The sequence below is a fragment of the Eschrichtius robustus genome, chromosome 21, assembly GCF_028021215.1.
Source record: "Eschrichtius robustus isolate mEscRob2 chromosome 21, mEscRob2.pri, whole genome shotgun sequence".
NCBI lineage: Eukaryota > Metazoa > Chordata > Mammalia > Artiodactyla > Eschrichtiidae > Eschrichtius > Eschrichtius robustus.
The window spans coordinates 16,081,463-16,107,764 of record NC_090844.1 but is presented as its reverse complement, the minus strand read 5'-3'; positions in this window follow the sequence as shown (position 1 = coordinate 16,107,764).

Below are 26,302 nucleotides of genomic sequence, written 5' to 3'. Positions count from 1 at the left end.
AGCCATTTTGAGTTTATTTTTGTGCATGGTGTGAGGGTGTGTTCTAACTTCACTGATTTACATGCAGCTGTCCAGCTTTCCCAGTACCACTTGCTGAAGAGACTTGTTTTTCCCATTTTATATTCTTGCTTCCTTTGTCAGAGATTAATTGACCATAGGTGTGTGGGTTTATTTCTGGGCTCTCTGCTCTGTTCCATTGATCCGTACATCTGTTTTTGTGCCAATACCACACTGTTTTGATTACTGTAGCTTTGTAGTGTTATCTGAAGTCTGGGAGGGTTATGCCTCCTGCTTTGTTCAGAAAAGATAAATTTTGATATGATGAAATAGCAAAAGAAATTTTGCAATATGAGTTAATGGCTGGGACAATCAACCTAGTGAATGCCATATGGAGAGGAAGGGAGGTGAGGTCATCTTAAGCCTTCATTGATTGTCTATTACCCTAAGATATTAAGGATAATATGGATAACAATAAGGCTACTCTTATTACCAGCTTAGTTATGGTCCCTAAATATTTCTGCAGTCAGACCACTCTTAACCTCTATGGCTACTGCTGGTGATTAGACGTGTAAAATTGAGAATAGTGGAGCTCTTCTCTGCAGATCCTGCATTGGCAGGTGGATTCTTAACCACTGTGCCACCAGGGAAGCCCCTAATTTCAGTTTTTAAAATCAGTATTCCTAGGAAAAAGAATAATTCTGGATATATTTTCAAATAAATAAATGAAATATTTAAGTAATCTTCTTCTGTCATCCAAACTTACCTAAGTTTGGACTAAACATCCATTTGCCCAAGATAGGCAATAATTTACAGAAAATAGATAAGAAACACAGCTACCTTTATTTTACAAGTTTAAATGAGGCTATGTTACTTTGTCCTCAATGCTGTGAATCAATCATACAGGTTGGGGCAGAGCTTAGTAGCTGTTCTCCAAAAATCTGTGTTTTCATGTCTCTGTGTTTCTTCCTATGCAATGAACTGACTACATTTTCCCAGCTGCCCTTGCTGATAGGAGTTCTGGACAGTGAAATCTGAGTGCAAGTGACATGTTCTTCCAGGCATGGCCCATAAAACTCTCATGCATACTTTGCACTTTCTTTTTCTCTTCCAGATACCAGGAATTAAGGCAACTATGGCAATCTTAGAAGCCGTGTGTTTAAGATGACAGTCTCTTCCAAACTGGGTCCCTAAACAATTACATAGAAAATAGCTTCCCCTGGATAGTCCCTATCCAGGACTGTTCCACAAGCATTAAATAAACTGCTACTGTGTGGGGAGTTTTGTTGTTTTGTTACAGAAGCTAGCATTACCCCTACTATTATATGCACACAACTATGTAGGGATTTGGATCAGAAATATGTAAACTTAAAATAGAATCTCCCAGTTATCCAAAATATGCCCCTTATTGTGAATTATACCAATAATTTGAATTTGTTTATATGAATACTATTTACTCAGAATAGTAATTATTATCAAATTGTTACTTCCTTTAAGAAAGCATATCAAATACTTAAATATGTCCATGTGTAGCAAACAATAACACGGTGTGTTAAATCTTTTCTCAAATTTCTCTGGTCACTTGTCTACCATAATGTTGGAGATGGGGGCATTAGATTGAAGATGAGAATGCTAGCAGTATTCTCTAGTCATATGAATTTAGGAACAACAATCTCGTAGTACATTATAGCAACAACAATAACAAAAACTCTTAAACTAGAATTAATTTTTATTACCAAGTAGACTCTCTCTGAAAATTGGGTTTATAATAGAATTACTGGCAGACTGTTAACCATAATGGCACAAATGAAAAGATTGTAGCGATTTAAAATGAGTTTTTTTGGTTTGGGATCTGTCAAAATAATAAATTAGCTGTTTTTTGTTTGGTTGGTTGGTTTCTACACTAATGCTTTATTAAATATTCAAAATCTGTCGTTCAAACTAATTTCCTATCACCTCGCCTAAGATTTTAAACACTCAACGTTGTAAATCTTTTGAAAGGGCATTTGTCACAGTAGATAAGCAAGCAGGAAAGAAAAATGCAGAAATGAGCTTCCTACTGAGTTATTTACTTGGAATAAGTGGATCCTACAAAATGCTTGACCTAAAGTATTTAACTATAACAACCCAAGAGACAATAAAACATGGGTTACACAGAGAGTTCATCAAAATTTTATATGAACTCTACAGAAAGAAAAAATTAACTCAGTGATAACCTGAAAGCTGTAAAGTCATACTATTAAAGCCAAAACAAGAAACTTGAAAAGATATTAAACCAAAACTTTGATAATTGTACTTATTATTGGAGAAATAAAGCTAAAATACAATAGGCTACATTTTAATAGCATTTCCCAGCTTGCAAAATTTATATCATTTTATTTGCACTGTAGGTAAAACCTAAGTTATTACTACTTTACAGATAAACAGAATAAACTATTTGATGGATTCTTTAAAATACTATTTACGTAACAAAACAATAACTTGGGATGCTTCAGGTCACTTATCCTTGATTTATTTGAAGGACAAAAATAAGTGGTGTTTTCCATTCTAAATTACAAAGCATAATTTTATGGTTCATTTAAAGCACATACATGTTTATGAAAGTTTTGAAGAGATTAAGGAATTTTGCCAACTTCTCACAATTTGTTCAACTAGAAGCTGTCTTCTCTCTGGTTGCTAATCCAGAGCTTTTATTGCTAATAGCCTGCTATAACACTTTTGTCTTTTCAATGTACTGCCTCAATCAAAGTACTCACTAATATTTATATATTAATTAATCAAATAAGTGCACTTACCTTCTATATAACAATCTCTGAATCATACTAGGTGTGGGAGTTACAATGGAGTAGATATCACTCCTGGCCTCATAAGGCTTAGAGTCCAGGAGGGAACGTGCACATTTTCTAAAGGAGATGTTGGTGGCATCTATGTGACTAGGCAACAAGACACACTTAATTTCCTCTATAGCATATTCCATTTATTATGTAAGTCCCTGTGACATCCACCATCACTGAGCAATTGAGTAGTTAATACTCCAAATCTTGGCTTATGGCTGTGAGGACCAGTGAGTTTAACTCTGGGTGAGCTGAAAAGAAATATGTGGTAAAAACTTCACCCCTTCAAGTGACATATACCTCCCTCTCAATAAAGGAGTGCCTTTATCTTACTCTCCCCTCCCCCCATCCTCCCAGCTAGATCCATGGTTGTGTCTCCATATAAGGACTCAGTCCTGTCACCATTTACTAATTCATTTAGTCATTCTTTCAACTAATTCATACTGAGCACTTACTAAGTACCAGAGTCTACTATAGGTGCTGAGGATAAAGTGACAAAACTGTGAAAGAAAAAACAGAAGAAAAATCCTGTTATTGTGGCACCTACATTCAGAGAATAAACATGTCAAATAGGTAAAATATATAGTAGTTGAGTGATTCTATTTAGTCTGAGTGTTGGGTGCCAAGAACAAGAAGTAAAGCAGAGACAGGAAGTATGAACTGCAGCAGGTAGGAGGCAGGGCTCGTGGGAGTTTCAGATAGGGAGCAGAGATGATGCCCCCAAGGATAAATTGGGAGATTGGGACTGACATACACGCAATACTATACTACACGTAAAATAGAGAACTTATAAGAACCTGCCGTATAGCACAGGAAACTCTACCCAAATACTCTGTAATGGCCTATATGGGAAAAGAATCTACTAAAAAAAAAAAAAAAGAGTGGATTCCAATAAAAATTAATTTAAAAAAAAGAGTGAACATATGTATATGTCTGACTCACTCTGCTGTACCCCTGAAACTAACACAACACTGTAAATCAACTATATTCAAATAAAAAATTTTTTAAAAAAGAAAGAACAGCAAAAAAAAAGAGAGAGATGATCCCTCCAAGAGGGCCTTGATTCACGTTGGTAAAGACGTGAAATAAAGACATGATGATTAACGCTGTGTCAACTTGACTGGGGCAAGGGATGACCAGACATGTGGTGAACCATTTTAGGGTGTGTCCGAAGAGCGCTTCTGGAAGAGCCTGTTATTTGATTTGGTGAGCTGAACAGATCAGTTCCCTGTCCCCAGTGTGAATGGGTGTCATTTAATCCACGGAGTGCCCAAATCAAACAAAGAGGTAGAGGAAGGTGAACTGGCTCTCTCTCTACTTCAGCTGAAACATCATCCACCTTCTCCTGCCTTTGGACTTCGGTGCTCCTGGTTCTCAGGCTTTTGAAATAGGACTTATATCAGTGGCCTCTCAATTCTCAGGCCTTCAGGCTCGGACTGAATTACATCACAGGCTTTCTTTGTTCTCCAGCTTATAGCTGGCAGATTATGGTACTTGTTGGCTGGCTTCCAAAACTGCATGAGCCAATTCCTATATAATAAATCTATGTATTATCTAGCTAGCTAGCTATATATATATATATATCTCCATCCTCCGGAGAACTCTGGCTAATACATAAGGAATTTCCTCAAGTAAACATGAATACAGCAAGAAATACACCACTAACTGGGTCCCCACTGTGAACTCACCCTCCCCAGCTGCAGAGCCGCTGCCACGGTCCACAAGCCCCCGAGCTCCCTTTCCCGTGCAGGGCCTTTTAACCCTATTGCCAGTGCTGGGTAGCTCTCTTGCCATGTGTCCCAGCTCCTTTCAAGACCCCATGATAGTTAACAAGTTGACAGGTGTTAATATCCTACAATGTTCCAAGCACTGTTCTAAATATATTACATAAATAACATACTTAATCCTTATAACAACCCTCTGAAGTAGGACATTTAATATCCTTTCACAGAGGTAGAAACTGAGATTAGGCACCTCATGTAAGGTCACACATCAAGGAAGAGACAGAGCTGGCCTTGCAACCAGTCAGTTGGACTCTGAATTCTGCGTCGCTGTCTTTCCATCCAGGAATGATCTGGTGCGAGGGACTGACCTCCACCCTTTACCGTTATTGCTGAATTACGTCACAGTGCTCTTCCTCGGAGTCTCGGAGTCTCGTGGCTGTCTGAACCTGCAGTCCTGACCCATCTTCCAACCCAGTGTCTTAGTTCCATAAACATGAGGTCAGGAAAGACAGCCCGACCCGGGAGTCTAAACTGCATGCCTGACTGCCTGCAGCTGCAGACACTCCCTACTAACTGGACATCTCTTTCCAATAGTTTCTGGCACAAGGCAAAGACCATAGTGACCTTTGGATGCTAGATCTGACTGCTTTGTTGCATCACCAGAGCCAGGCCTTAGAGCTGGATCCCATTTCTCTACTTAACAACTGTTAAGAGAGTAGAATAGCAAGGGTGTGGTAGAGTGTGCTGGGCCAGCAGAGCAAGGGAGTGATACGAGGTAAAGGAGGCTGAGCACTACCTGCGACTAGGCACCGCTCTAAGTGCTCTACATGTAACTCATTTAAAGGGAGATACTCTCCCTCCCCAGCCATCTTCACGTGGGCCATCTCAGGTCACAGCTTGAAAGAGCTTTCCTCCTGAGGGAGTTTCTGAGGTGGAGAAAAGAGGAGTCCAAGGCACTCTGAGTTTCTTTGAAACTTGACTGGAGTCAGAAGAAAAAAAAAATCAAAACAGAATAATGCTCTGTTTGCCAAAGATTAAAAAAAAAATCTTGAGACACACTGTTCTTTTGTTCTGGAAACCACCTGAATGAGTTACTTAGTTATGCAAATGCAAAGCAGCTGATATCTGTGGCTTCAAGGAGATAAAGTGCTCAGCACAAGAATGGGGGAGAAATCATCTGTGTAATAGGCTGAGTTGCATCTATGCAAGTTGCTGCTGTTGTTGTTCTTGTTATTATTAGGGGAAATCTACGTTAAGCATGAATTGATATGTCCCTAAAAACTACTGAGTGTTCAAGTGAAGAGTTTATAATTTTGAGCTGATGCCCATAGGAAATCTGAAGCTAAGGGTCATACAAAAGACACTGCATGTGACCAGAGCCATTTTGAGATTCTGACAGTGCACCCAGGTAGCAGTGCAGCACCCAACAGGGCATGGAGTGTGTCTGCCTACCACCGCAGGAAGGATGCAGTCACAGCCCTGCAGTCAAGGAACAGTAGTGGAGACCCTGGGGACGCCTTGACATGGTCCTTGGTCTCCTCATGGGATGTGACAGTGGCAATGATGTTGTTCCTACAGGCAGCTTTGGGGACAAGCAGGCAACATCTACAGGCATCCAGGGCCGGGGAGAAAGACATGTGACTCTATGCATGATGATGATATCAAAGACATGGATTTGTGATGCATGTAGTGTGCATCGCACATCTAAGAGACATTCCAGAATATTTCACACAGGCAGGGAGACATCCAGAAAATCAAACTGCCCTTGGTCTTGGAATTATTGTAATGTGGGCATTAAACATTAGTGCATCATATTTTTACTGCCTGAGCCCTCTAATTACACAACTTCCTAACCTTCCCCTTTATTAGGGTCTGAAACCAGCCAGCCTGTTTACTATATTAAGTCTTCAAAGAAACTGGGCATCAAATACCTTAATGCCCTTCCCAGACTTTCTCAGACAAGGCTTTAAATAATCAGTCTTCTTAGCATTCCTACTTAGTTACTCTGTGGCTACATTCCTGAGATAGTTTTATTTCGTCAGCAACTTCCTCTTTCCCTTATCTTTATTTTTTAAGCCAGAAAATAAAAAAAAAAAAAGATTGTTAATATCTGTGCTTATATAAAGAAAGATAATGGTGAGATAATAATGAGGCTTTTTTTTTTCTGTTCAACATTTAAAGAAAATTTTAACAAATTTTGTTTTTAAAAAGTTTTGCACTATGGAATCCATACACTGTCATTCCTTAGGAGCAAAAAATCTCAATTATTAACACATAAGTTGCTACATGGATCCACAGAGTTATAACACTAACAAAAATTTTGATGATAAATAATGTAATGTTAAAATGTTATTTGTTAAATGGATGAATAAGATATTGAGCAATACACTGAATGGATGATAATCTGTGAAGCTTGTACTTGAGAGGCTAGAAATGTTTCTTTCTACACCACAACAGATATACATTCCTAAGATACTATATATACTTTCTAAATTACATGGACAGAAGCAAACACTGAGACCCATGGAGGCCTAACCACAGGGGAAGAGCAGGAGAGATGATGGATAATGGTGTTCAACAGGCTTTTAAAATGCCAGTACAAGACAAGATCCTAACAGAGATACCACAGTGCATAAGCAAACTTTTTATAGTAAATTTTGACAGTGGTAAAAATTGGGGATAAAACATTTCCAAGTCATTAAAACTCTTTATTAAATGACACATCTAAATGAATGGATAAAGAAGATGTAGTATGTATACACAATGGAATACTATTCAGCCACAAAAAAGAATGAAATAATGCCATGTGCAGCAACATGGATGGACCGAGAGAGATTATTATACTAAGTGAAGTAAATCAGAAAGGGAAAGACAAATACCGTATGATGTCACTTATATGGGGACTCTAAAATATGACACTAATGAACTTACTTATGAAACAGAAACAGACTCACAGATGTAAAAAACAAACTTACGGTTACCAAGGGGAAATGGGGTGGGGCAGGGATAAATTAGGAAATGGGATTAGCAGATACAAACTATTATATATATAAAACAGATAAACAACAAGGTCTACTGTATAGCACAGGGAACTATATTCAATATCCTGTAATAAACCATAATGGAAAAGAACATGAAAAAAAACATGTATATATACATATAACTGAATCACTTTGCTGTACACCAGAAACTAACACAACATTGTAAATCAACTATACTTCAATCAAAAAAAAAAGGAAAAAAATGGTGCATCTATCAATACAAACAGATTATGCCCTAATGATAAACAGGTAGAAAGTATCCTTGTCCAAACTTTCACTCTCCAAGTATTTGCTAAAAAGATTGCAAAGAGTTTTATCTCGGGATTTGCTATAAAAACTCTCTATAGAGGTTGGGGAAGACTTCTGAACTTAGAAATTCCAGTAAATATAGACATATTTAATTGTACTTTCAAAAATTAAATTATAGCAAAAGATTCCATAAAAAATCAAAACATTTAAAAAATAATTTCAGTACTTTTTTCTGCAGATGACAACTAAATGGTTAATGAGCTGTACTATATAAAAATGTCTAAAATTAGTATGAAAAAGACAAGGAAACCAAGAGAAAAATGGCAAAGGATGAGAATAGAAAAGTCCTGAAAAGGCAATTCCAAATGGCCAGTAGGTATTTTAAAAGGTGTTTAAACCCACTAGTAATGAGAAAATGCAAATTTAATTTAATTAAAAATGAAATATTAGTTTAGAGACCTCAGGCACACAAAATTTTTAAAAGAGCAGTAAACTTACTGTAGAATGGTGAAAGAGAATTCTCATATGATGCTGGTGGAAATGTGCTGTTATCTTCATGTCTGGCAGCATCTATTAAAATGTAAAACATGCCCTTTCTCCTAGCCATGCTATTTCTAGGAATCTCTGCCATAACAGTGACAGCAACAGTTGATAAAGATACATATGTAAGGATGTTTACTGAAGCACTGTTTACACTGACAGAAAAGAGGGAGGGGAGAAGTGAACATGCACCAGTAAGGGGGATAATCAAGTAAATAAGGTCTCACCTTTGCCTTGAATACCATGTAACCAATAACAAGAGCACATTTGTTTCTATACACATTTACTTAGAAGAATTTCCATTACAAATTACTGAATTTGAAAAATAGTGCATAATATAATAAACATTTTAACAAAAGCCCTCTATAAATACAAATATATGCATATACGTTCATATATACAAATATGCAAATTTTATATGTGATAATATGAGCGTTGAGAAAAGTAAGAATAATACACACTGAGTTGTTATCATGAATTACCCAAAAGCGCAGTTATACCTAGGGGAGGGTGAGACAGGTGGAGGTAGAAGGACTGCGGGGGGGGCCAGGTGGTGAACAAACAAAAGCTAGAACTGTTATCTCATTTATTAAAATAGTATATTATGCCTGTGTTTATATTCCTAAAAAAATTACCAAAAAGTTAAGCACTTAAGGTCAATGGTTCTCTTTGAGAATTTGATAAAAACAAAGTACCCAATTACCAGAAAACATCCACATCTGCACATAGATATAACCATTTGCAGTAGGTTTAAGCAGGTTAAAGATGCCCTAAATTCATCCATGGATACGAGATTAAGGTTATCTCCCAATGTATGCACTGTGGACTAGGGACCATGGAGAAATCAAGTTTATTCCACCAGTATGACATCTGAAAAGATCAAATGGCATTGCTTTGGCCCAAATTTGACTGCTAGAGTCAAGATCATTTTCCCATTGAAATGTAGCCAGTGTGAACTCAGGGAACAGCTGGTTCAGCCTGATCCATTTGATCAGAATGTATGTATCTCTCCCTCACAAATCACAGTGCAAAGTCCATGTGGTCTTCTTTATGGCAGGAGAATCTTTGGGCTTGAATTTTTTTTTAATATATATATTTTTTAATTTTATTTATTTATTTATTTATTTATTTATTTAATTTATTTGGCTGCCATTGGGTCTTCGTTGCTGCGCGCGGGCTTTCTCTAGTTGCGGGGAGCGGGGGCTACTCTTTGTTGCGGTGTGCAGGCTTCTCATTGCGGTGGCTTCTCTTGTTGTAGAGCACGGGCTCTAGACGCATGGGCTTCATTAGTTGCAGCACGCAGGCTCAGTAGTTGTGGCTCACGGGCTCTAGAGCACAGGCTCAGCAGTTGTGGCGCACGGGCTTAGCTGCTCCGCGGCATATGGGATCTTCCCGGACCAGGGCTCGAACCCGTGTCCCCTGCATTGGCAGGTGGATTCTTAACCACTGTGCCACCAGGGAAGCCCTGGGCTTGAATTTTTATACAAGAAAAGTTTTTAAATTTCTGGGGAAATGATTTTATTGACCCAAATTAAATTACTCCTTTTTTTTTTTTTTTTTTTTTTTTCCTTTTTTGACAATTTAAACGCTGAACAAAACATCCCGGTAGAAAAGAGAATAGAGTTAAGTGGTTTGGAAATACAGAGGCAATCCTAAAGGTCAGAGTGGAACTACATTTTTCAAGTCCAGTTTTGCCTTTTTCTAACTCACAAGTCTTTCAACTATAATGTAGACGTGTTTTTTTAAAAGCAGAAAGTTTTTAGAAAAGATGTGTTAAGAGGGCAATGTGGTCAGGACCTACTTTCAGTCACAGCCTGCCAAGAGCATCAGGTATAACATGAAGTGCCAAGGTAAGTGGTTATATTTCCTTCTTGCTTATTCAGTCCTGGGGCCACCCCCGATGAAAAGTTACCAAGTTACATGGTAGCTTGGTAATGGGAGTATTATAGACAAGGCACTAAATGAGTTCAAGAAACTCATTCATCTTCTTGATTGTGCTTGCAATCTGGAGAGACTGCATTCACTTTGAGTACAATACAAATAAACTTCTACAGCACCTCTGATGCAAACACATCCCAAGGCACTTTCCAGCAAAGTACAGCACTAAAACGTGCAACTGTACTGCCAGAACTGGTTCAAATATATAGAACTAAAGTTTAGGGTTTTTTTTTTTTGTTTTTTTTTAAATGCAACATAGAATCATTTTGCAATTTTTTTTTATTTTTTTTTTTAATTTTTTGGCTGTGTTGGGTCTTAGTTTCTGTGCGAGGGCTTTCTCCCGTTGCGGCAAGCGGGGGCCACTCTTCATCACGGTGCGCGGGCCTCTCACTATGGCGGCCTCTCTTGTTGCGGAGCACAGGCTCCAGACGCGCAGGCTCAGCAGTTGTGGCTCACGGGCCCAGTTGCTCCGCGGCACGTGGGATCTTCCCAGACCAGGGCCTGAACCCGTGTCCCCTGCATTGGCAGGCAGATTCTCAACCACTGCACCACCAGGGAAGCCCTAAAGTTTAGGTTTAAATAAAGCTTTAAATTTAGCATTTTGTCTTCCAGGATAAATCCCATTCAAGAAGTGGGGGAAATTATAAGTGCATGATCAGGCTCTGGAAGTTTTCAACATTCATCCGCATAAACACTGTACTGCATGATCACAGAAACACCCCCCGGATATTTTATTATCGAGATTTTAAATCTGCATTTCATAATAAGCATATCTGTTCCAATCAAGCATTGACTAATTTGCTGTACAAATAACTCTGGAAGTTATTTATTTTGAGCCTGTGTTATCTGGTTTGGCTCACTTCCTTGGTCTACTTTGCTAGGTGACTGCCAAAGACATGCTTCCTTTTCCTTATGTGGACATGGCCCAGCTGACCATCACCCAGATCATGTTCTTCATATCTTCATAGCTGCTTACCAATTTGTGATGGCAAAAACAGGAGCCAATGTTTTCTTATATTCCCCTGCTACTGAAAACAACTAGGAAACCTTCAGAAAGGCACTATTTCCTGACGTGATACTCAGCATATTTTCAACATTCTATGGAGACACTGGTAAGTGGCCCGTAGTTCCTCAAAAACAAAAACTGGTAAGATACACCTTTCACATGTCAGCACTGATGATGCTCTAAATGTATTTGTTCCATGAAATCTATAGTTTTTCCATCTGAGGCTGGCATCCTCCACTGATCAAATAAACCTTATCTTTGCCAAACTACGTTTCATACTGTTCTCTATGTATACATAATAAAAATATGGGGAATTGGTAAAAGTTGCTCTCCTCTACTCAAAATTATTTAATATTTTTACTTGTTTTTTAAAAAAAAATAATGCTGCAGGTTATTAAGAAATCTGTGTTTGTGCTACACATATTATCTTTTATATGGTGAATGTATATGTTCTTCTGGTGAAGACCATGAATGTTAATTTGCTCATGTTTAAGGAGAGACTTGAACATGAGAACACACAGGTGCATTCCTAAACATAAATGCATTTCTAATAGTAAGGGCATTTGTTGTGGGGAAAAAGCATGAGGAACAAATACAATACAGTGATATTATTTGAATTCAAATATTTTTGGTAATAAAGGAAGTACAGGAAGATAAAGAATGAGTCTGAAAGGTTCCATGTGCTGCTCACAGATCATCACATCATTGACTTTTATCTGTGATTTCAAATAACTATTTGGCCATCTGACCGATTCTTCAATCAGAGACTTGCTGCAGAAACCCCTCTTCAAAACCACAACAGTTTCCTTTGCATCATCTGAGCCCCTAAAATCTGTGAATAGCTTATGTGTGTTAGTTTCCTCTTGCTGTCTAACAAATTACCACAAATGGTGTTTAAAACAATACAAATGTTTTCCCTCACATTTTTTATAGGTCAAGGTCTGGGCACAGTGTGGCCAGATTTTCTGCTCCAGATCTCACCTGGCTGAAATCAAGGTTTGGCCAGGTGTACATGGTTCCTCTTCCAAGTTCACTGTGAATCATAGGATTTATTTCCTTCCAGTTCTAGAATGGCTGTCCCATTTTCCTGCTGGCTGCTCTTAAATCCTAGAGGCTGCCTGCCGTTCCTTGCTTCATGATCTGTTCTCCGGGCAGGTCACACCATGAATACTGTTTTCTTCCAGACCAGCTGGAGCAAGTTTCTCTGTCTTCCTCTCTATGACCAGCCAGAGAAAACTCTCTTCTTTTAAAAGGTTCATGTGATTAGGTCAGGCTCACCCAGATCATCTACCTATCTTAAGATCAACTGATTTGGAATTCTAATTGCATCTGCAAACTCCTTTCACAGCACAACCTAGATTAGTGTTTGACTGACTAACTGGAAAAAGATGTGTTTACACCAGGAATCAGGAATCTGAGAATTCTGCCCTCTACAATACATAAATATCTCTTTACAGGCACTTCCTCTGAAATAATAAGCAAATCCAATCAAGGAAAGTCTGTCACTCTGTCCTTTTGAGCATAAGATTAAATTTGAGATATAAAGATAATAACGATCTGACTTGAAAACTGTTGTGAGAATTATAAATGAGAAAATGGAGAAGAAAGGGCATTCTACGTATACTTAAGGCATTATAGTGAAGTGGTTGGAGTGGGCAAGATGACCAAGATGCCAGTGGTGGGATGCACAGGTAAAGGACACCTGCTAGCACCCTCAGGTGCTTTGTACTGGAGGCCACACAGAACAAAAATGGGAGCCATTGCAGGACCCGCCCATGTGGCTCAAGACCAAGGGTCCACGGTGGACCATCTGTAGCCCAGAGTCCTGAACTCATCTTCCAACTATTGCTGGAATCAGCCATATGCCTCCCAGTCTCAGGTACTGCTCTGCCTGTACCCCTGACTGAGAGTCTTCCTTTGACTTGTCACATGGCTGGCTCCTCCTTCTCCTTCAGGTATGAGCTCAAACTGTCCCACAGGCCCTTCTTCAGCATCACAGCCACATATCATCCCCTTACCTTGATTTATAGATCCCCTACCTTTGTTACAACCTGAAATCCTCTTATATGTATCCATCTCTCCCAGCAGAGCAATAAGCTCCATGAGAGAGAGGCTTGGTCTTTCCTGTTAATTACTGTGACCGAGTGCTCAATTAATATTATTGAATAATTGAATAAATGAATGAATGAGTAATCTAAAGGTTCACGCCTCTTGTGGGCAGAAGCCACAGCTGTTTACCCTTCTTCCTTATGTATACATAAGTGACTTTGTAACCACCTGTATTTACAGATTTCCTGTGAAATCATCAACATCCATGGTCTTATCCTGGAGATGTGGTAGCATCTAAACAAAAACTGGGAAACGTTTATATCTTTACCTGAAACTTTACTTCCCAGGAGCTCGGGGTATTTTCTGAGAAGCCAGCAGATACCACAGAAATCTAGGTAAAAAACACATACACAGGGCTTCCCTGGTGGCGCAGTGGTTAAGAATCTGCCTGCCAATGCAGGGGACATGGGTTTGAGCCCTGGTCTGGGAAGATCCCACATGCCGCGGAGCAACTAGGCCCGTGAGCCACAACTACTGAGCCTGCGCGTCTGGAGCCTGTGCTCCGCAACAAGAGAGGCCGCGATAGTGAGAGGCCCGCGCACCGCGATGAAGAGTGGCCCCCGCTTGCCACAACTAGAGAAAGCCCTCGCACAGAAACGAAGACCCAACACAGCCAAAAATAAATATAAAAATTAATTAATTAATTAAAAAAAAAAAACCAGATACCTCTGGTGACCTGTATGAAAAAAAAAAAACAACACATACACAGTGTATAATCATAGGCTTTGATATCACATGACTTAGGGTCGAACACCTCTTTCACAGTGTACTCTAGTTGTGTATACTTGAGCAAGATCTCTAAAATCTGAGCCTCAATATCTTCTTGTAGAAAAAGATAAGAACATACTAACGTTAAAAGATGTCTACAGTATATGTACATGAGTGTGTATAATAGGTTTTTAAAAGTAAACTCTTTGCTAGGTACCAAGATGCAATTATGTTGAAGTTTCAAAGTGAGATCTCATGTCAACATATGCAGATTTTCAAAGAAAGTTTTTAAGAACCATCTCCACAACCAGTGAACTCCTCATTCAGGTCAAGGATATGAGAAGAGGTCTGAGTAGTAAAGGGGGAGAAGACCTGCAACAGCATTTCTTTGGCAGGAGGCAATGCTGAGTTGCCATTCCTCACTCATTCCCTTTGGAGTATAGTTCTATCTCCTCCTGGCTTCAGGCTTAGTGAGAATGGGCTGGCTTCAAAAGGGATAAGAGGAACTTGCTGTGTTCATTTTAGCTCAGGAGCTGATGGCTGAGGGTCTGGCTCCTGCACAAAATGTCTAGAAGGTGAGACAAGGGCTGCCAAGTGGTGGTAGAGCAGAAGAGGGTATCTGTGCTGCTAAGTCAGAGTTTGTCAGGTGTGACCTTCCTCCCTCCCTGTGCTGCACCAGTGGAAGCTCCAGTAAGCTAACTGGGAGAGGAAGAAAAGTATTGAATACAAGGTGAAGAAATGTAGGAGCGACCAAGCAAAGCCCTTTCACTCAGCTGCTTCCAGCCTAGCACGCCTGATCTGGGGGAAAAAGAAGCTTTCTAATTAACCTAAGTTCAGAAATCAAATGTTTTGAGCTGAGTATTCTATCAAATGAATTGAGACCATATGGTAAGACTAAAAGAAGGGCTAAAGTAAAAAAAAAAAAAAAAAAAATCTATACACTGCTATATTGTGTGATATTTCAAGCAAAATGGACTCACTATTTTTATTAATAGGAAAAGTTAAATCATTTAAGAAATGACAGTACCAGTCCAGTACATACTCTATAGTAAAAGACAGATTCGCTTCCTCTCCAAAAACTTTTTTGACAGAAATTACAACTGTAACGAAATATATATATATATTGTGTGTTGTGTGGAATAACCACAAGCTCCAAGGGGAGTTACTTATTTGTCAAGAAAGATGATCGTTTCCAATAAGCAAGGTGTTCCCAGTGTCAATTCTGCTGATATTAAAGGGACAGAGGACACAGAAAAGGTCATCTAGTTTGGAGATTGTTAGATACCTTTGAAAATACAGTCTCTAAGGTGTTCTGTGGGGAAAAGAAAACGGATTGTGAGGAATTAAAGGAGAATAGGAAGGAAGAAATGGAGACATTGACTGTTAACATTCTGGGGAAGGAAGACAGCAAAGCAGGATGATGGCTTTTGAGTATATCAGAAAGATCAAATGAGGGGGAAGCTGTTTGGGAGGATGGAAAGAGGCCTGTGTTTAACTGCAAACCAAGAAGAAGAAACCATATGCTATGCAGTGGTACAAACCAAACCAAGGGAATCCAAGTTTTGAAGTGTTTATTTTTAACCAACTCATACTACTTTCTTGTCTAGGGAAATTAATTCATTTCTAAAAGTTACTTTGAAATTGTGTTTACAAGGGGCAAGAAGACTGTCAAAACATTGCTTTATGTTTTGAGAGAATAAATGGTAGAACAAAATGAGATTGTTATTAACCTTATAATCCTTTCATGAGCCTCATCTTTCTGTGAGAGAAATGAGATGCTAGTAAAATGCTTTCTTTGCATTTTGCCGACCTAACAGAAGATGACTTTATTTAAATTATAGCTCATTTCATTGCCATGGTGCTATATATTAGAAATTGATTACCCCATTTCTTCTGTAATAGCTTCATTATATTTGGGGGGAGCCTTTCTTTTATTTTTTAAAATAAGAAATAATGAGTGTGAAATAAAAGTGGAATCTTTATTTTTATTGTGTCTGCAATTTCAAATAAAGCATACTAAGTATAATTATAGCATGAAATTGAATTTCAGGACAATTATTATTTTCTGAGTAAAATAAGATTGCTTACAAGGTTTTTTTTTTTTAATCAAATGTCACTTATTGTCAACTTTTTAAAGCTTGATAATAAGTCTGACACTCCTTTTCAGCAAATAGAGAATTGGTCAAAAGTGCAAACTCTTCCTAGTTCCATATTTTCTCAGTGATTTTAACATGCCCTTGTTCAGTGTAGAGCAGTGTCTTTTATGATTTTTTGAAATATTTTCAAACTTTTAATTAGCTAGATATTCAGTATTTTTTAAATCTCTAAGCTGGAAAATTTTGACTTAAACTCTTAAATAATAAACGTTAACAAATTCCTGAGGTTTGGGGGGAAGGAGGAAGCTAGAAATAAGCAAAGGAGAGGACAAGTTAAATGACAGTTGTCTGAATATTGAATGCCTTGCACTATTGTTCATGTTCTCTTTAGAACTTATCACGTGGGATATAAACTGAACTGAAGTGGTTTGTCTGTGCCCTTGAAGAATTTTCAGTCAAAGGGAAAGTTCATACATAAGTGAAAACACTGAAAAAGAACACCAGGATGGCATACTGGCACACTCATCATCAAGCGACAGAGCCCACTGATCTGGGTTATCCCTCTGAGGGTGTGCAAATAGAAATGGCGACTGGAGATGAGGTTAGTTACCAAAGACTGACTCCCCAAGGTCAGGGCCATGAGAAGCACTATGGGAAATAGAGGATTTAAACCAAGACTAAGTTGCCAAAGCAGGATTTCTTCTTGCGACATATGCTGCATTAATTTCCCTTAGCGACATTTAATATACTTAAAAATTCAGTCCTTACACCGCTTCCTTAAATTGGACAATATGCTTTATTTGTTGAAAAATTTTTCATAGAATCAACTGTATGTGTTTCTTTATTCAATTATTATTTGAGACAGGAATCTGTGATTTCAATATTAAAAAGAGATGCTCAGTATAGAACAAAAGGCAGCTACAAGTTATAACAGTAATTACAGACACCACTTAAAGAGCAAGAGTGAAAATACTACTAAAAAAGATAGTTTTGTTTTGTTTTTTAATCCAAAGATGCCCTGAGGACTCTAAGGACTCCATGTCTTTAATAAATTCCATTCTCAAACCAGTGTCTAACAGGACTTTTCTAATACTGAGAAAAAAAAGAAAAAAATTGTGCTGTTATTAGTCTTCATATTCATATTCTAGAAGCATCCTAAATTAATTTTGATGGTAACCAATACTAACCAAATCTTATGGTTTTATTAGGTCAATCTCAGTTCTCACCTCCTTGCCCTGGATCTCCACAAAACTGTGAATCTGAGATCAGAGACTATGATTCAATAATTCTTGTGCGTGGAAAGAAGTAGGTGTACCGTGAGTAACAGTAAAAGAAATAAAAAATAGAGAAAGAGAGGAAGGAAAGGAGGAAGAGAGAGAATGGAAGGGAGGGAGGAGTGAAGGAAGGAATGAAAAAAGGAAGGAAGGAAGGATGGGGGGGGAGGGAGAGGGAGGAAGGGTGGGAAGAAGAAAGAGTGTAAGGAAAGAAGAAAGATGAAAGCAATTTTGAGTGGGAAAACTGGGGAACACAGAACAAAAACTCACAGAAAACCCAGACACCCAAGCTAGTAAAACAATTTTAGAAGAAAAACAAAACTATTTACCCAAAAACATAAGCAGAAACCTGTATTACAGTCTTTGAAAGGAACCTGTATTACAGTCTTTGAAACTGTTGTTGTTAGGATCCTATTAAATTCTTGGGTAAGCATCCTCTTCCTCTGCAGTTCCCACCTTGTGGAGAGGGGGACAGAGATCTATCCTGACAGTTACAGTATCCAGGATGGTAAATCAACATAGTAAGATTAAATAAATGTCTTCAGTGTGACTTGATTCCTACCATTTTTACCTCTACCATTTTTAAACAGTAATAGACCTATGCAGTGTTACATATGTGAAGTGGAAGAGGGAAGAATTTATTAACGCTTCCCATAGAGCCATTTCCTCCAAATGCCAGACCTTTCCTTTCAGCATCAAGAAATCAATCATGCACCATGTGCAGAGACAGCTGTGGTTCTCTGGCACTACATCCATGGGATAATGAATTTGTATATGTAGTCCACTCACTATTTCTGAAACTTAAGGAAACTTAAGAGACTTTAGGACCCCTATGAATGATGTTCTTGGGTACAAAAGAAACGTATCTTGAATATTTGGCTCAGAAGAAGCTCTTCATTTTTCCTTCAGTCGCTTCAAAGTTTACTTTGTAAATAAAGATTCAAGTTCACATGAAATTCTGAAAGTTTTGCAGTATGCTAATGAAAGGAATTTGGACCTTCAGGATTGTGTTTTAGAACCTGGAGATGTCTTTTGTGTATGTGTCTATTCACCCCAAGAGGTGTCCAACAAACACTCAATGTATGCATCTTTGTTGGTTGGGAAACCAGGCTGTCTGTTTATTACTATGAAGTTTGAATAATAGGACAGCCTTGAGGCTGACAAAGCTCTTGGAGTCCTATTCAAGGAAATAATGAAAACTAGGGATTTTAAAGGATGGGCATTAAAGATACGCAACAATTTCAGAAATCAATTCAGGAAGAGGAATGAGCAGGGAGTGTCATTAGTCAGCTAAAAGTCAGGTACATTGGTAGAAATGCCCAAATGTAAAAGCTGCTATACCCATAAATTGTCAGAACTAGGGTAACTACACAGTCTTTGCCCAAGAGAGTCCTGGTTTATGACTATTATACAAGGACCCACATGATTTAGCATTCATCCTAGAACTTTTTATTTTTTAATGAACAATCATTAATAGTTAAAACAAGTCAGAACGCCTTTGACAGGCTTTCTCTTTGTACTTGCAGCTTTGACACGGCCTCACATAGACGGTATGGGGCACATGTACAGTGACAGAGTTCTCCTTTAGTGGGTGGTTAAATCAGAAAGACTGAAACCCACCTTTCTTTCCCCAGTCTTTTCCAAATGCACCGTAACTAATCCATTCCTCTCAAGAACAGCTTGCGGGTTCTCTGATAAATGGAAAGTTCTCAGCAATCCCACTTCTGGGTATATACCCAAAGGAAAGGAAAACAGGATACCGAAGAGATACTACATTCCCATGTTCACTGCAGCATTATTCAAAATAGCCAAGATATGGAAATGACCTAAGTGTCCATTAATGAATAAATGAATGCATCAAGAAGATGTGGTATATATACAGTGGAATATTATTCAGCCATGACAAAAGAGGAAATCCTCCCATTTGAGACCACATGGATGGACCTTGAGGGCATTATGCTAAGCGAAATAAGCCAGACAGAGAAAGACAAACACTGTGTGATCTTATTTACATGTAGAATCTAAAAACAAACAAACAAAAAAAGTCAAACTCACAGAAACAGAGCAGAAAAGTGGTTGCCAGGAGCTGGGAGGGTGGGGGAAATAAGGAGAGATTGGTAAAAGGATACAAACTTTCAGCTATAATATGAATAAGGTCTGAGGATTCGATGTAAAACATGGTGACTATAGTTGACAGCACTGTAGTGTATACTTGAAACTTGCTAAGATTGTAGAACTTAAATGTTCTCACCAAAAAAAAAAAAAGGTAAAGATGTGGAGTGATGGATGTGTTAATTAACTAGATGTGGGAATCCTTTCACAATGTATATGTGCATCCAATCACCACAACGTTCACTTTAAATATCTTTCAATTTTATTTGTCAATTTTACCTTAATAAAGCTGACTTTTTAAATGAAACATTCTCCAACATTAGCAGCTGTGATCTGCCAGCTCTTTCTACTCTTAGTATTGATAGACGTATTCTAATTACTGCCCCTGCAGGCCACTTGGTCTAACAGACAAACTGTGAGGTAGCCTGTTCCCCAACTTGTGAAACGCAAGAAGCCACCTGAGTGAAAATCAGTAGGGTCAGTGAGAACACAGAAAGGTATAGGCTACATGTATGCAGCTTAAATGCAGGGATAGAGACTGAGTAGTTTGGCCACAGAATATAGACAGAGTTTTTTGGGTTTTTTGAACTAACTGATTAATCATTGGGCTCTTCCATCGTTATAAGACTATGGTGTTGCCCATCAGTATAAATTAGTAATAGAAGTCATTTCTGATGTGCACCAATGTTTCACTAGATGTTTTTAGAGAAAATAGAATGTAATGACTAACACTATAGACTCTTAAAGAGATACATATATATATAAAACTTGATTTGAATTCCAGATGTGCTGTACCAGCTTAAGGACCTTGAACAAATTTCTGTGTCTCAGTTTCTCACCTATAAAATGATGAAAATATTGCTGCCAAGTTTACAGAAGTGAGTTAAAAGACCAATGAGTTAATATAGGTAAAACACTTAGAACTGCATGTACTTGGCACAGGACTATGGAAGTGTAAGATATTATTGCTTATTAAGCAACTATTATATGCTGGACATCGTACAGGATCTAAAGTTAAAACACTGCCTTCCATTTTAATAGAATTCTAATTCTCAATTATAGTATGTACAACTATGGATGAAAAATATTGCTTTTCCCTCTTCTTTTAGTGAAGGAAAAGAAAAAATAATTCAAAAAGGTTCAAAAGAATTTATAGAAAAAATAATTTTTTAAAAAATACTGTAAGCATTAAACACACAGTTCAACTGGGCATACTTTTTATTTCATTGCCATCATTTCTAACAAGAAATCCTTGGTAATTATGTGAAAACTTTATCCAGGGAGAACAAGGGAAACAGAACTAACCTACAGAGAGAAGGTAATAACTTCCATTTATTAAGAGCCAACTTTGTGCCAGCCACTGTTCTAAGCACTCTGTGGACCTAACTCTTCACACAACTCCAAGAGGTCTCTTACAGGCTAGGCAGGTCTCGAGATGGAAATTCTGGCTTCACTCCCTCCAACAACCCACAGGGCAAACTGGATGTGGAGCAGATAGCCGGGGGAAGATTCTGCCTCCCAAAGCACTGTTGCTTCGGGTTTGTTTTTATGTTCCTCTGAGTAACCAAACAGCCACAGAGGAGGAGTGCTTATGAGGTAGGGGGCAGGCAGGAGAGGGGTGGAACTCTTGGGGTAGCAAGAGACCAAATTCCAAAAAAAGAAGAGAAAACCTCCACCCCAGGCTGCACTTACTCTTAGATTTTACTCCCCGCCAAAAAAGCAGGACCTCATCTTGGGTTCAAGGAGACACAGAAGAAATACAAAACTGCAGCAGCAGAAACTCAATCAGCTTGGGAGGCCTGCCCAGACACCTTGATGGCTGCAACCGTCACCACTCCACAGACAGCGCCCAGGCACACCGCCTGAAGGATGTTAACTGACCCACCTGGATTGAGAATCTTCTTGGGTCCTTATCCTGGATCTGCTAACTGTGATGGTCAAAATGACTGTGCCTCACCTCACCCCAGGAGCCCTTCTATACCCCCTGGCTCCCCATGCCAGAGGAAGAAGTATGGGTAGAGATTGCTTGGAGTCAATAATAGGCCATCTTCCCTTTGCTATATGTTAATTTTTGTAATTAGTATATTTTTCCAAGATTCAGATAGGCATGATTTTTATGTAATCTAGCAAACCAAATAATAATCACATGAAAACCACTGATTAATTCATAAACGTTTACACTGAAAGGTGACAGTTGGATGGTTGGATGGTGGCTATTTATGAGACTTTTATGTTCTTCTGGCTCTTTTGGAAACTAACCTAACTTTTACAACGTGTATTCTGAACTTAAATGTAGTGTGTGAATGTATTTATTGGAATAGAACGTGAGTGAGGCACATTTAATATATCTTCTGAAGTCTATATTGAGTAACAACTACCAAATATTGTTCTCACCACTTTGATCAATAAGTTCATTAAGAGTTGTACTAACCCTGAGAAAACCATAATTCAAAAAGAGTCATGTACCACAATGTTCATTGCAGCTCTATTTACAATAGCCAGGACATGGAAGCAACCTATGTGTCCATCAACAGATGAATGGATAAAGAAGATGTGGCACATATATACAATGGAATATTACTCAGCCATAAAAAAAAACGAAATTGAGTTATTTGTAGTGAGGTGGATGGACCTAGAGTCTGTCATACAGAGTGAAGTAAGTCAGAAAGAGAAAAACAAATACCGTATGCTAACACATATATATGGAATCTAAAAAAAAAAAAAAGGTTCTGAAGAACCTTGGGGCAGCACAGGTATCAAGACGCAGATGTAGAGAATGGACTTGAGGACATGGGGAGGGGGAAAGGTAAGCTGGGACGAAGTGAGAGAGTGGTATGGACATATATACACTACCAAATGTAAAACAGCTAGCTAGTGGGAAGCAGCCACCTAGAGGGGTGGGATAGGGAGGGTGGGAGGGAGACACAAGAGGGAGGAGATACGGGGATAAATGTATATGTATAGCTGATACACTTTGTTATAAAGCAGAAACTAACACACCATTGTGGAGCAATTATACACCAATAAAGATGTTTAAAAAAAAAAAAGCGTTGTATCTAAGGAGAATAAAATACAGTATATGGATAAACAAAATGCACTGATGTTTTATTAACAACTATTAAGGTCAGCTAGAATGACATGTTATACCAGGTGAACATGAAAAATGATCAAGTGACATGAACAGATAGTGCAAAAACTAGGAAATGCAACATATAAACACATTTATGAAAAATTAAAGGGAAATTCAAATAAAAACAATTTCTCTTTTAAATCTCTTCAATTAGGAAAATATGGTTTTAAAAGACAATATCTCATGCTGTCGAGGGAACAAAGAAATGGGTACACTCACACATATATGATTGTGTTTTTAAATGCTCCAACACTTTCAGAAAGCAATTCGGCATTATAATAGAACCATAAAAAATATTCATACTTTCTGTGCCAGAACCTCCATTTATGTAAATCTGTCTTAAAGAAATAACCTGAAACACTGAAAAAGTTATAAATTTAATTCAGCATTATTTATTATAGCACCAAATAGAAATAAATTAAATGCCCAGTGATAAAGAAATAATCAAATTATCCAAATAGAAATAAATTAAATGCCCAGTGATAAAGAAATAATCAAATTATAACACGTTCAATCAGTAGAATATTATGCATCCTAATATATTTAATAATTATAAACGCTTATGCAGCAATACAGAAAATGCTTATGACATAATGGTAAATAACAACCTCCTATCATTTTGGAACAATTGGTAGAAATAAATTAAGACAAATAATATACTTAAAAAAAAAAAAAGGGGGGACTTCCCTGGTGGCGCAGTGGTTAAGAATCCGCCTGCCAATACAGGGGACATGGGTTCGAGCCCTGGCCGGGGAAGATCCCACATGCCGCAGAGCAACTAAGCCCCTGCACCACAACTACTGATCCTGTGCTCTAGAGCCCATAAGCCACAACTACTGAAGCCCACATGCCTAGAGCCCGTGCTCCGCAACAAGAGAAGCCACCGCAGTGAGAAGCCCACGCACTGCAACTAAGAGTAGCCCCCGCTCGCCGCAACTAGAGAAAGCTCACGTGCAGCAACAAAGACCCAACGCAGCCAAAAATAAATAAGTTTACTTAAAAAAAAAAACTAATTATTTGTGCAATTCCACAAAAACAAGTATGCATGTTGGAAAAGATGATAGAAATTTACCAAATGGACCTAAGTAATTATTTTAGCATGATGATTTGCTTTTTTATCTTTCTTCACAATTTTTGATGTAATTTTACTACTTTTTAAACATTAAATATAATTTGTAGAATTCCTAAGTTAATTATATGAATTTAAATAAACACCAAACACCATACATTGGGAAATTTAAAAGTACTTTTTCCTAAATAACAACTTGGTCAAGAGAAAACTGAGTGCCTAAGAACATACTGTTAAGAAAACTGACAATCAATACATTTCATATTAGTTCCCATGGGATCTAATCAAAACAGTGCTTAAAGTTAGAGCCCTAAATTTAAATACTTCTTCTAAGAAAAAAGTAAAAATAAACTTTATCAAGTAAAGAATGTTTTAAACACACACCCAAAGTGGAGGGAAGAAGGAAGGAAGAAGTACAGAGGGAGGGAGAAAGAAAAGCGAGAGATGCCATTTAATGCATTTATACTCTATTTTGGGCAAAATTTATAGAAATTGCTATCTAAATTTAGGACCAGATAGAAAGGAAAATATAATTTTAAAACTTAATGTTGAAAATGTTTAGCCTCCTTAGAGACTATCCAACATTACAAATTAGTGTACAATGCAGAGTAGCAAATTTCAACTGCATCTCATATCCAAAGAAGTATGATCTGGTGACTAAGATGTGGAATAAAAAAGTAGTCCATCCATTTTGGAGCAAGATTTCAGCAAACAGTATACAGTTTTGCAGGGTTTTTTTGGTGGGGGGGAGGGAAGTAGAGAAGAGTAAAAATTGAAAAAGTGGTCAATATAAAAGAATGAAAGAGTATTCAAACTACAGCCAAATGACTGTGATTGCACGCAGAACTTCGTACTTGTCAGACGAATCAATAAGTGATGAGGAAAGCAAAACAGTAGCCTGGAGTCTCAGTTTGTGTTCCCTCCATTGGAAACTCTGAGACAAGAAATTGGATTCAAATAGTTTTCTTTGGGAGCTTTTCAAATAAACTGAGAGGGAGATTGCAGGAAGTCCCACATCCTCATTCTTAGAGACGCAGGTGGATGAAGAAGGAAGAACTGTCCAGCAAGCTGAAGACCTCCATGGTGAACCAAAAGGATGGGGACAAGTACAGCGTCCACTACACCCAGTTACACAGAGTCAGCAAGAAGCGCAAGGACCAGGGAACGGACATACGTATTGAAATCTCAGTGCAGGCACGATGAATCCTAGGCTTGGGAGAATAACACTAATTTCTGACACAAGAGGTGGTCCAAATCCACTCATATACTGCTGCCAGGATAGGGCCAAGTACAGTCTTAACTATCTGCAGCTGAATGGGACTAGCGTAGGCTGAAGTTGAACACCATTACCACAGGTTAAAAGAGATTTATATAGAGAGATATTGTACGTATGTGTGTATATATACATACGTGTGTGTGTGTATAATTTCAAGTAATGTCAGAAAAACACTTAGTAAAAGTTCAACCTTTATTCCCAGTTAAACATTTGGAAACAGGAAGAAATAGTTTCTTCCTTAATAAAACAAAATTCTTTTAACCTGAAGGTTAATATTAAACTCAATCCAAAATTTCAGTCATTCTCTTTAAAGCTAGGACAAAAATCAGAACGGCAACTACTGCCTCAAGTCTTAGTATTTTTGAAATTTGGATGATACATTAAGATATAACCAGAAGTACCGGGAATAAATATTGGAAAAGAAATGAACATTATTGTTTGCTTATAATAAAATAAGTAAGTAAATTATTAAAATGTCACTTGGAGTTTTTTAATGACCTTAGGAAAAAGGAAATGGTACAAAAGAAATGAAATCTCAATAGTGTACATTACAATCAACAACACACAGCTAAAAATAATGAAAATTAAATATCATATTTTTATTAGGAATGTTGAGAATGAAAGTAAAAGTAAAATATGTGACCTATATAAAGAAAAACTCAAAACCTTTTTGATAAACACTTTCTAAAAATCAACAAAGTTTTCTGGCTTACTTCTAGATAGATCTCCACTTGTATCACTACACTAAAATAAAAATACGTTGAGATTGCTAGTTTACCCTTTTCCAAACCCAAGGTTTCACATCAGTTCTCATCCTAGTGGACCTCTTCTCAAGATGTGTATGTGTTAGCCATGCCCTGCTTTGAAAATCTTTTCCTCTCCTGAACTATTCAAGTCCTTCTCTCCTAGTTTCCTCCAATCTCTAATTTCTGCTTCCCATTTCCTTTCCTTGACTTCCCCTTTCTAGCTATCTTAAATATTGAGATCCCTCAGTGTTTTTTCCTTCCTTATTCTCACTTGACATCAAAACCAAAATATCTAATCATGTAGTATAACTTGACCTTTACCATGTCTAACATATCTGCTCTACCCTCTCAACTGCAAACATCCAATTTAGTACTTTTGTATAACCAGTAGCTCCCTAACACAGAGTTCAGCATATAATAGACACTTAATGAATGTTTGTTAAACAAATGAAC